Raw genomic sequence first — 12,351 nt, forward strand, 5'->3', positions numbered from 1 at the left:
ACAGTTGCTGTTCTAAACAGGAAGCCTGCTTGCCTGCACAGAACTGTAAGCAGAAGCAACTTTTCTAGAAATAAGCTACTTCTTGCTTCAGACTCTGATGGAGCCCAGGTTGAGTGCAGAGAAAGAGAAAAAACAAGCATGCCTCCTGTATCAAATTGCTTTACCGAGTCAGGTTTTCCTCTTGAGAATGAAAACACCATATGACAGTTTCCCAATGCAGCAACATTTTGAAAGCAGGCAGAAAGAATTATTTCACTCTCCTCTGGCTCAACAAGATCTAAGTAAAATATTTACAAAATGTAAAGTATGGAAAAGGTAAAGCAGACATTCATACCAGACCCATAGTAGGTGGAAGAAAGAAGAAGAGAGGAAACAATGATATCCTGTCCCTCTGGATGTTTATAAACTTACCTGAAGACTGAAACACTCAAAGAAAGAAAAGCAGACTAAAAACAAGAATCTGTCAGTACTGTCAGTCATTATATGTAACAACTAAGCTTCCAAATATATCTCCTTTCTGCTGAACAGAAAAGAGGGAGAAGACAGTCATTCTGACTTCAAACTTAATCAATTTGTGAAGTGGAGATCTTCAGGCAAGATTTGCTCAAAGGCAAAATTTTGCCTCTCAGGAAGATTCTTTTTTAAGCATTCCTGCACAAGTGAGTTCTTGGGCAAAAGTAAGGCACACATATAACATGCTCAATCGTATTACACTATAAGCACAGGTCAGTAGTAGGGCACATACTTAGCATGAAAAAGATCCCTGGGACATTCGAGTAAGGCCGCAAAATAGTCCTGCTTGAAAGTCTGGAAAGCTGGAAGTCAATTTATGGAGGCAACGCCAAGGTAAATCACTAATGCTCTGGTTCTGTGTAAGGCAGCATCCTAAAGATCAGTTTAGTGAACCGATTCTGGTTCTACTTGGAAATTCATGTCTTCCTGGAAAATTGGATGAACTAAGAGTGCAAAAGTGCAACTATTGTGACCGATAGCTGTTTGGGAGCCAAAATAATCTAAGGGAAAGGCTCCAGACTTTTGTACATGCTACTAGGCAAAGAGAGAGTTGATCTGCTCCAGCAAATCAAACAGTGCGGCAAGAATTAATTTGATTTATTTGCCTTGTCCCAGTAGTCAACGTCTTCCGTCTGGGTGCTAAATAAAGAAGTGCAAACAGAACATTATCCAGACAAGCAAACAGACTCTAAAGAACTGCAGACACAATAAGCTGCAGGGTGTTCCTGGCACCAGTGTTTACAAAACTGAGACAGACAATGCTTTTATACACACACATATACACACACACACGCACACACAATACAGTACTGGCGAACTCCAAAACATAACTGGTACGTGCAGGAGGATCATACTAGGAACAGTGAAAATGCATTGAACAATTATGATGGACAATCACCCATTACAGAAATTACTGTTACAGAAGAGGAAATCTACAGTGCTATATAAATAAAGAAACAATAACAATAACAATAACAATAACAATAACAATAACAATAACAATAACAATAATAATAATAATAATAATAATAATAATAATAATAAATGTTTAAACCCTCTACGTATCCATCCATACAGTCTGACCCCCATATCCGTTGAGGATCTCTTCCCATGGTTATTGCAGATAAACAGAAACCGCAGTTAACAGTGAACACTATCAGCAGAAGATGATAGAGTCCGGCAGAAGTTGACCATAGAGTTATGCTGGAGGACCTCCAGATGCCTAGAGGGACCCTTTCCCCAGACACACACATAAGTGAAACTGGAGTTACCAATCCCATGGATATGATACTCGGACTATATTTCACTTCCAGCTACAGAATCCTATGGAGATTTACCAAAAAATAATCCCAACCAATACAAAAGAATTTGCACTGAGGACTTTTTTCAGGAACTTGGTCCACATCTGTACTACCTTCCAGAATGATCAAGGACCTCAAAACTAGTACCTCATTCTACTTCTAACTACTTTATTAACACAGAAAAATAAAATATTAATAGAAGTAAAAAAGGATGGTTAAACAAACTTGGCCCACAAAACTAAGATACAAAATAACTTAGATATTGTCATTGTCAAAAGACAATGCTCCTCCACAACTATTACTGCACCCTGGGTGAATAATAATGACATTTTAAGAAAGGAAACTCTTGAGCAAGTGTGAATATATAATGTCTATCATAATACTCTGGCAAATAAAGGTTCCTTTCATTTTGACACACTTGTATATTGCAAGTCTCAAAATGCACTAGAGAGACTTAATACCAAAATATCACCATATTTAGAGTTGAAAAAAACTTTCAATCACTGGAAAAATAATAAATTCTAAATATGAAAGCTACACAGCTTAATGAAAGAATTAATCAATCAGCAACAATTATTCTACCTATCTGTCAAAATTATACTCTAAAGTAATTTTTCCCAAAATCCATTGCTTTATAATATATTAATACAGAAAAGTCAGTGTCTTTCACAGTCTCTAAACAAAATTTGTTTGCCTTTCGTATAATACATATACAAATAGAATGTATTAATAACAATTCACACATATGTAAACCATGTTCTTACTTCATATTTTATCAAAAGAATTTTGTGAATCAGGTTCAGTCAGGCAATAGAGGTTTGCTCAAAATTGAGTTTGCAGTATCTTATATCTAAAATCCACATTCTTTCCAGAGGCATGTTTTGCTGTTATTTCCTACTGCAGGCTGTGCCTTAAGAGTAACTGAAAGGCACTGTAGCTTTTACTTGCAGAAAACCAATCTTTACATGAATATTTGTCTTTTTCTCAAGATAAACTTCATTTGTGGAGTTTTCTGCATTTCTCCTCAATTAAAAATAATACCTCAGAACTAGAAAAATCTTCTCCCTCTATCCCTATCAACTTATATGGCTAGATGCAAAAAAAAAGAACATGCGTTGGATTGGGGTAAACCTTTCAGAAACTAAATGAGAACAAGGTAGGTGTGTGTGTGTGTTGGAAACATCACAAGGGGTATATTTTTTTAAAAAGCTATTGGGTTTCATATTTCTTCTTAACATTCACTCTGCAAACAAGTACTGTACTTGGAAAGAGATGCTCTGCAATCTAACAAGCTGAGAAGTGATGAACTGTCACTTTTAGTATGCTGTTGTTGTGTGCATTAAAGTCATTCATGAGTTATGGTGACCCTAAGGCAAACCCATCATGAGGGTTTCTTGACAAGTTTCTTCAGAGGGTGTTTGCTATTGCCATCCTGTGGGGCTGAGAGAGTGTAATTTGCCCAGGGCCACCCAATGGATTTCCATGGCCGTGCCAGGATTTGAACCCTGGTCTCCAACGCCCTAGTCCAACTCTCAGACCACTACACCACATTGGCTCTCCACTCTTAGTATACTTGTTCCAAAATTTGCATAAAGCACACATTCATTTAAGATTTGGTCACATTCGGATAGGAAATTGGTCCTGTGTAACTAATCCACATGTGTGACCAAGCAAATCAGTATGTACACATACAGGCTGAGTCTTCCTTATCCAAAATGCTTGGCACCAGAGGTATTTTGGATTTTGAAATATTTGCATATATGCAACAAGACCTGAGTCCTATCACAAAGCTAATTTATAGACAGCTTATACATATGAAAGTAATTTTATACACAATATTGTTAAGAATGTTGTGCATGAAACAAAGATTGTGTACACTGAACCATCAGTACCATCAGAAAGCATGTATCACTATCTCAGCCACCCTCGTGGACAATTTTGGAGTTATAAGTACGGTATTTCAGATTTTGGATTTCCAGATAGGGATTTTTTTTTATTAATTTGTATTGCATGATGTCCCATAGAATCATAGAGTTGGAAGAGATCACAAGGGCCATCCAGTCCAACCTCCTGCCATGCAGGAAATCTAAATCAAAGCATCCCCGACAGATGGCCATCCAGCCTCTGTTTAAAGACCTCTAAGGAAAGAGACTCCATTACACTCCAAGGGAGTTTGTTCCACTTTCGAACAGCCCTTACTGTCAGGAGGTTCCTCCTAATGTTGAGGTGGAATCTCTTTTCCTGTAGCTTGCATCCATTGCTCCAGGTCCTTGTCTCTGGAGCAGCAGAAAACAAGTTAGCTCCCTCTTCAATGTAACATCCCTTCAAGTATTTAAACAGGGCTATCATATCACCCCTTAACTTTCTCTTCTCCAGGCTAAACATCAGGTGGGGCCTGATCACAGCAGAATAGAGTGGCACTATTACTTCCCTTGATCTAGACACTATACTTCTATTGATGCAGCCTAAAATTGCATTGGCCTTGTTAGCTGCCGCATCGCACTTTTAACTCATGTTCAATTTATAGTCTACTTGGACTCCCAGATTCCTTTCACACGTAGTCTCGTTCAGCCAGGTGTTCCCCATCCTATATCTGTTCATTTCATTTTTACGCCCTAAGTGCAGTACCTTGCATTTCTCCATGTTGAAATTCATTTTGTTTTTGGCCCAGCTTTCTAACAAAATGAATTTCAACATGGAGAAATGTTTTTGTAAACATGCAAGCAGTCATCCTGACTGGCTAGTTGTCCAGATGAAGCCATAAGAACAGAATTGAAATGGTTTTCTGCTCTATTTGCAGAGTGCCAAAATACCCTAAAAGCACCAGATTCCATCTGAACGTGGAAGCTAAGTTGGGTTTGCCCTGGTTTATACCTGGATGGGAGACCCTCACTGAATACCTGGTGCTATAAGCTATATTCCAAAGAAAGGGAATATACATATGTGAGTATTCCTTGCCTAAGTAAACCCTATGAAATTCATGGGATTGCCATAAATCAAGAGGGAAAATGGAGGCACATACACACACATTCTATTATTTTACAGTTTTGATTTCATTTATGTCTTGATCCCTGCACTTCGGTGATTATTTTTCCTCGACATGCAGCTTCCTTCAGAGGGGAAAAATTTGGCAATACACATTTACCAGTCTGGACCATTTTATGTGCGATGGGGCAGCACTGTAAGAGATAAAAGACTTAAATGACCTCTGTACTTTTAAATATTCTTCTGATTCACAAGATTCTGGTCCCAATTATTTAAAAGAAGTGAAGAAAACAGGGAGTTAAGCAGCCTTGAAATTATTCTGTTCTTCCTAAACCCAGATACATGTAGTTTCACTCTGATGAATGGGACCAGAACATTTTACCTGCAATTTTATCTGTAACTGAGTAGCACCATATTGCGTTGATACCTATCTGGTAAATGTCACTTTCCCACTGTTGATGCTGCTGCTGCTGTGTTTCTGATCTATGGTGACCCTAAGGCAAGCTTATCACCTAGTTAGCAGGGACTGAGAGAGTGTGACTCACCCAAGATCACCCAATGGGTTTCTATGACCAAGCAGGAAATCGAACCATAATCTCCAGAGTCATAGTCCAACACACAAACCCTACCACACTGGCTCCAACTGCTCCAGCACACCACAACCTTCAAAGCTTGCAAACTGGTAATGTGCTAGAGAAAGAAAGATGATGTCAGCAAGTTGCTGAAAATGTTTTTAAGTTTAATTCCTTCTTAAGAAATAGTACTGCAATTGTTATTACTGTCATTATTTGACATCAAACCAACTTCAGATTATGGTGACCTTGTGAAAGAGAGATCTCCAGGACACCCTTGCCATCAACACCCTTGCTTAGATCCTGCAAATTCAGACCATGGCTTCCTTGACTGATTCTGTCCACCTGCAATGTGGTCTTCCTCTTTTCCAACGGCCTTCTAAGCTTTATCATCTTTTCCAATGAGTCATGTCATCTCATGATATGGCCTTATGGGAACAAAACAAGAATAATTCTGGCGCAGCTCTACCAATCATTGGCTACAGCTCCACCTACTGCTAGCTCTGGCCCTACCTACTGTTTGGCTTGTGGCTGAGAGGCATCTTAGCTTAAAATGTTCACTTTCACTTTCCTTGGTGTTCCTGGACTTTTAACAGTTGTGCAGAAGAGGTAGATTAAACAGGTATTGTGTATACAACAAGAATATGGAAGGAAAGCTAGTATTTATTATGTAAATATATAAATCACCAAATAATAAACATAAAAACAAAAGGTTAAAACTATGAAACAGTCTCTTGTGAACAAAACAGGACACTTCAATGTATCAACAAGGATTTTGCCTTTGTATTTTGTTCATTGTTGTCGTTGTGTGCTTTCAAGTCATTTATGACTTAGGTGACCCTATGGTGATCCTATCACAGTGGTTTCTTGGCCAAATTTACTCAGAGGAGGTTTGGCTGTCGCTCCTCTGAGGCTGAGAGGATGTGACTTGCCCAAGGTCGCCCAGTGGGTTTCCATGGCCAAAAGATGAAGCAAACCCAAGTCCAACACTCAAACCACTACACCATGCTGGGTCTCATTTTGTTCACTGTCCCCTCTCTAATAGCAAAAGCATGTGGATGGGTAATAACAGTATGCTCAGGTGGACTCCAAGGGATGTAGAGGTGAAAACAAAAGCAGACTCCAAACGGAGGAGAAACAGAGAAGCCAATGAAAACTATGGCCTGGTCCAGACGGGCGCGATAGGACACCCTGGTTACGTGCAAGGTGCTGCGCTTCTAGACACCCCTCACCCCTTGCACGTGATGAGGGTGTCAAAATGGCAGCACCCTGTACAGATAGGCGCTGCCATCCTTACGTGACAGACACCTAGCATCCGCACATGACAGCGCCATTATGACATCGTGAATGCCCCATTGGCGCACTGCGGCGTCATAATTGCGCCGCAAGAAGAACCTGCTTTTTGCGGGTTCTGTTTGGTCCGCAGGGAAATCCCGCAGTCTGGAGGCTGCAGCTTCCCCGCAGACCAAAGCTAGGCGCCAAAAGACCGTCCTTTTTGGACGGTCTGTCCCGCGCCTCTGCATCCATATTAAATATTAACTAGAAAAGAATTTTTTTACACGGCACTTTATAAACAGAATAAAACATTTATAACTATTTCAATATAAAATACTAAAATACAATGCAAAAAAGCCACACACAAATACAAAACGCAGACAAAAACAAAATAGTCAGTAAAGATAATTATAGTAAAAATACAAAGCATTAATCTGAAATACCAAAAGTTTTAGAAAATGAAAAGGTTTTCTATTTGGATTTAAATCAGAACACTTGGCGAAAGAGAGAATATATTTGGATGCTTATGCATTTACAAAGTAAGGCTCACTGTTTCCTGGAAGAAGCCATGGTTTTCTATTGGTATACTGCAACATTTTTTTTAAGGGTTCGCCTTTATTTTCAGTTCTAAAATGAGCTAAACTCTAAATATTCAGTAAGAAATATCTTCTTTCACTCTGCTTTCCTTTAAGTCATGTTTGGATGAATTACATCCTTTCCTTTTAATTTGATGGAAGGGTTGAGGTTTCTTACTCCAGCATATGTTTACTCTGATTTATTGTTTTTACCAGTAGCAAACAGAGGTGCATCAAGTTCCCTAAAGCAAACCTACTCTTCCTTTATGTGGAGATTGAAGCATGGCACCACTTGTACCAAATCAGGATTAGTGCTAATATAACTTAAAGTAAAAGTATCTTTTTTCCCTCAGTCATTGAGAAAGATCCTACATTTCTTTAAATTTATCAGGTCAATGAATCAAGAAGGCTGGCAAACATTTTCAACCTCAATGCTGACTTCATGTTCCATTAAATATATCGCCAGTAACAACAGTAAAGACAGGTCAATAAAGTCTTCCACATTGTGCCAATGAAATTATGGAACTTAACAGCCAGCTGGATGGTGTATTTTAATTTGGAATGTTACAGATCCAAGCAAAGCAAATGTTAAAAACAAACACACCCATACCCATTAAGTCATTCACTTTAGATGGAATTTACAGATGCTTATACTTATTATCAGTCATTTAGCTTTAATTTTCAAAACATATGAAGTCTTCCCAAGACACTCAGTATTTGTTATTTTACAACTATACTTCATTTTATCAGAGTAAGATGTTTTTAAAAAAACCTTTCTGTAACCAAGTCACAAACTACAACACTTAGGCCCGTTCTAGACGGGCCTTTGCGCCGCCCTCATCACGTGCTAGGGGTTGGCCAAGGACCTAGCGTCCATACCGGCCTCACCCCTAGCACGTGATGAGGGTGTAAAATTGGCAGCACCCTATACACACGGGCACCGCCATTTTTACGTGTTGGACGCTTAGCGTCCGCACGTCACCCTTGCCTTGCGACGTCACGAATGCACCATTTGCGCACTCATGCGTCACAAGTGCGGCACGAATAGAAGCCACTTTTTGTGGCTTCTTTTTCCGCTGCCGGGAAGCCTCCTCGTTTGGAGGCTGAGGCTTCCTGGTGGCAGAAATGGAGGCGGCGGCAGAGCACCCTTCTTGGGCGCTCTGTAACGCACTTAAGTTTATTTATGGCAGAGGGGGGTAGGGGGATTCCAATAAATGGGAACATTTGTGGATGACAACTCCCAAAATCCTTCCAGTCTGAGAAATTCTGGGAGTTGTAGTCCAAAATGTACAGGTGACACAGAACCTAAGCAGATGCGCAGGATAGTGCAGGCCAAGCCCATGCTATCATGCCCCGGGTCAGTCCCTGGTCAGGTAGAGCAACAGGTGGGTGCTTGCACACCAGCACACCAGCACACCATAGACCAGCTACCACATGTCCCATACTACCTGCCTCCACTCTCACATCTGCTGAGAAGACCCCTGAAACAGCCCATAAGCAGGGACGTAGCCAGGATTTTAGGAAGGGGGGGTCCAGACTAAGTGCCACCATTATAATGGGGCTTGGGTGCAGCGGCACAGCGGCACACACCATTCATTTTTCTAATGGAAGGGGGGGGTCCGGACCCCAAGATCCCCCCCCCCTTGGCTACATCCCTGCCATAAGGGTGGAAATAGAGCATCTGGCTACTTTCCATTTTCACATCAGAGGCTATGATGGGTGTCTTCTCAGCAAACACAAAAGGAGAGGCAGGTACAGAGCATACAGAGTAGTCCAGTGTACTGGCTGTTGCTGCATAGTTTCTAGTTTTAGGGTTTCTTTTTAGAGGCCCTTTTCAGCCAGGATTGGTCCAGATCCATCAGATCCGTATCTATTCTTCCTAATCCTGGCCCAGGGTAATGGCCTACATTGTCTGGACAGGATGCCATGAGGCCGAGGAAGAATGGGCCTTTTCGCCCATGCATACAAGTCCACATATTCTCACTTTCCCATATCTTGTTCCAAATCCAACAAAAGAGTACAAATCCTCGGCCATGTAGACACAAAGCCTTGCTCACAGTGACACCCTCTTTCCTTTCAAAACAGAGTTTTTCCAAATACACAATTGTTTTATTCTGCAAGAAAATATTTGGAAGATACAGTCAGCCCTCCATATTCATGGGGGATCCGTTCCAGACACCACCCCCATCCCCGTGGATACCTAAATTTGCAGATGCTCAAGCTGTCCCCAAATGGCAGCACATGCACATGGACGCACCACCATTGGGGACAATGGAACTCAATGGCGGTGCAGCCACATGCACGTACTGCAATGGGGCAACAGGGGCTGTCCCGAATGGCAGCACAGCCACATGCACATGCCATCATTGTGGACAACATGGGTTTGCCATTCACAGATTCTTGAATCCATGTATGGCAAGTCCACAGATACCAAGGGCCAACTGTATTCTAATTTCTTTAAACATAAAGTATCTCATATTTTTGCAGTCATGCGTTATACCCACTTATGTAAAGAGGTTCATCCTTTAATCACTTAGCAATTATTGAACAATATTTCTAAAAGACTGGGAGGATATTTATTGCAAGTAACATACAATATTCAAGCAATATCAAAACTCAACACAATGAAGGTGTTAAATCTCTTTCCTGTTTTCCTGTGCAGTTAGCTCTAGACTGTGATTGATTATGATACATAGCTCCCAGTTCTTACCAATCTTCCATTTCTGAATGAAAGATGTAACTAATATCTTTGAAACCTGCTTTCACAGATATTTCAAATACATCAAACTGCCCTGGTTAATATTCTGGTTGAGTTATGATTCTCATTGAATATTATACATCCAGACAGGTAATGTGAATATGATTATAAACCTAAAATTTGCAGTTTACTATGGAAGGCAGCAGTTACACGCTTAGATTATTATTGAGCTAATCCCAATATTGTCATGATAAAAGGATTTATGTATTAGCTGTTGAACAAGACAAATGGAAATAAAGGCATGTGCCTCAGGATATTTTATGGCATTTGGATGTTCTTTGTAGCATGAGCCATTTGTCTCAACATCATGCTGGTGCAGGCAGTTTTGAATATATTTACACTACACTGTTACAGAAGTTTGATATGTTAACTGTCATTGTTTCATTCTATGGAATCTTGGGATTTGTAGTTCAGTGAGCTACTTATAAAGGTTTAAGTTACCAATGTAACTCTGATTTATTGTTTTTAACAGTAGCAAACAGAGGTGCATCAAGTTCCCTAAAGCAAACCTACTCTTCCTTTATGCCTTTGCTCATGCAGCTTTTTCTTTCTTTCTTTTTGATCTGATGTATGTTTTTGGTGCTGTGTAAAAAAATTGTGGGAGGAATAAGGGAGTCAGCATTATGCATGGTTTTAGCTGTCATCCCATTTTAGACCACATTCTAGCATGACTTATGTATATATATATTTGTTGTTGCTATATGCCTTCAAGTCGCTTACGACTTATGGCAACCCTAAGGCAAACCTATCAAAGGGTTTTCTTGACAAGATTTTTTCAGAGGGGGGTTGCCATTGCCTTCCTCTGAAGCTGAGAGAGTATGACTTGCACAAGGTCACCCAGTGGGTTTCCAGAGTTTGTAATCTTTTAATCAAACTACTACACCAGTTGGCTCTCCAGACATATAAATATGGAGTAACTAAAATAATGGTCCAGTCATCTGCTTGTTAAATTCTTATCCTTTATCCTCAGTATATAAAATATTTTTTAAAATCAGACTACTGATTTCTTCATTAAACAAAGCTTCAAAAAAACTCTTCAGGACAGGCATAACAGCTCTGCATTGTTCTTAATTTATCAGACTTTGATCTGAGAACAAGGGGGGTCTCCATGGTATTGCTTTGTCAATGTATCATTTGTACCCAGTGCCCAGATGCACTGATGCCCTGTAAGGGCAGAGCATCACATGTGTGACTATGCGGCCAATCAAGGGGGTGGCCATGCAATGGGATGACATCTGGGCAGATGTGAGAGATACCTGGAGGTCGCAAGTGGTGTGCTTTCAGAAAATGCATGTTTGAGTTACTTTTTCTTGCCTGTCTGCTATGGCCCAAAAGCAGTAAGAAATTCTGTTATCACGTTTGGGTGGCCAAGAAGAATAAAGATGCAAAACCTGTTTGCCTGCATTAAATAAGTAATGCATGTAAATAACGATTTTAGTTTGCTTGTTCTCCCTGAATTAAAGAAAAATAAAACATGAAGCAATTTCTATTTATAGTTTTTTGTGGGTTTTTTCGGGCTATGTGGCCATGTTCTAGAAGAGTTTATTCCTGACATCTTCTAAACTCTTTTGGAGCATGGCCACATAGACCGAAAAACCCACAAAAAACTATAGATGCTGGCGATGGAAGCCTTTGACTTCACAATTTCTATTCAGCTTAAGATACCCTAAAACGTACTTTTAATAATGAGAGCTATTTTTTCTTTCATCAAAATATTGAGGGGAGTGCTACTTTTTGTCATTAATTACACAAATGACAGTCATTCTCATGTGAGGTAAAATATTGAGGGTTCTTTTTTGAGGAAAAATATTGTTCATACTAATAATACTTTTTTTCAGTCAAGATACCACCGAAAAACTGCACTTGTTGAAATCCCATATCATCTGGAATTTGCTTTCTGACAAAGGAATTGTTTCATTGGGCACAATCTGGACTGCTGTGTTTCTCAAACTACACAGAATTTCATTATAGTTAAGCTTAGGGGGAAGAAATGGGAAAGTAGTACTGTATAATACATATTGGATTCAGAAGTAAAGTTGGTAGTGTTTAAAGATGGAGAGGTAACAAAATTTCAACTCCATTAGCAACTTTTCTGTATATAATGGAGTTGAAATTTTGTTACCTGTCATTTATCGCTCTTTGTCCTTAGTCCTCATAAGGCCAATAAATGGAATGCCCTCTTGTCCACATAGAAACCTCTCAATAGCATCTTAATTGACAACATCTCAGGCCGGTTACAGACCGGCACTTGGGACGTCCGCAGGACGTCCCATTTTAAAAAAGGGGCATCTCTTCTAGACGCCCCTGGCTCTAATATGGACTCTGTCTGTACAATATGGCGCCGGCCGTTCCACACGGCCGGCGCCACCTTT

General features: G+C 40.0%; 1 protein-coding gene across 3 annotated transcripts in view; it reads right to left on the reverse strand.

Moving 5' to 3' along the window:
• Nucleotides 1-12,351, reverse strand: part of LDLRAD4 (low density lipoprotein receptor class A domain containing 4) — a 331,135-nt gene that overhangs the window by 230,753 nt on the left and 88,031 nt on the right. The window contains exon 1 of one of the 3 annotated variants that reach the window (XM_042463142.1): nucleotides 746-844. The exons of the other annotated variants lie outside the window; for them this stretch is intronic. The gene's annotated coding sequence lies outside the window, so the exon portion shown is untranslated. Of the gene's footprint in view, nucleotides 1-745; nucleotides 845-12,351 lie in introns of those variants that run through there. 3 annotated transcript variants of the gene reach the window in all.

This window comes from Sceloporus undulatus, chromosome 4, assembly GCF_019175285.1.
Source record: "Sceloporus undulatus isolate JIND9_A2432 ecotype Alabama chromosome 4, SceUnd_v1.1, whole genome shotgun sequence".
NCBI classification, from domain to species: Eukaryota; Metazoa; Chordata; class Lepidosauria; order Squamata; family Phrynosomatidae; genus Sceloporus; species Sceloporus undulatus.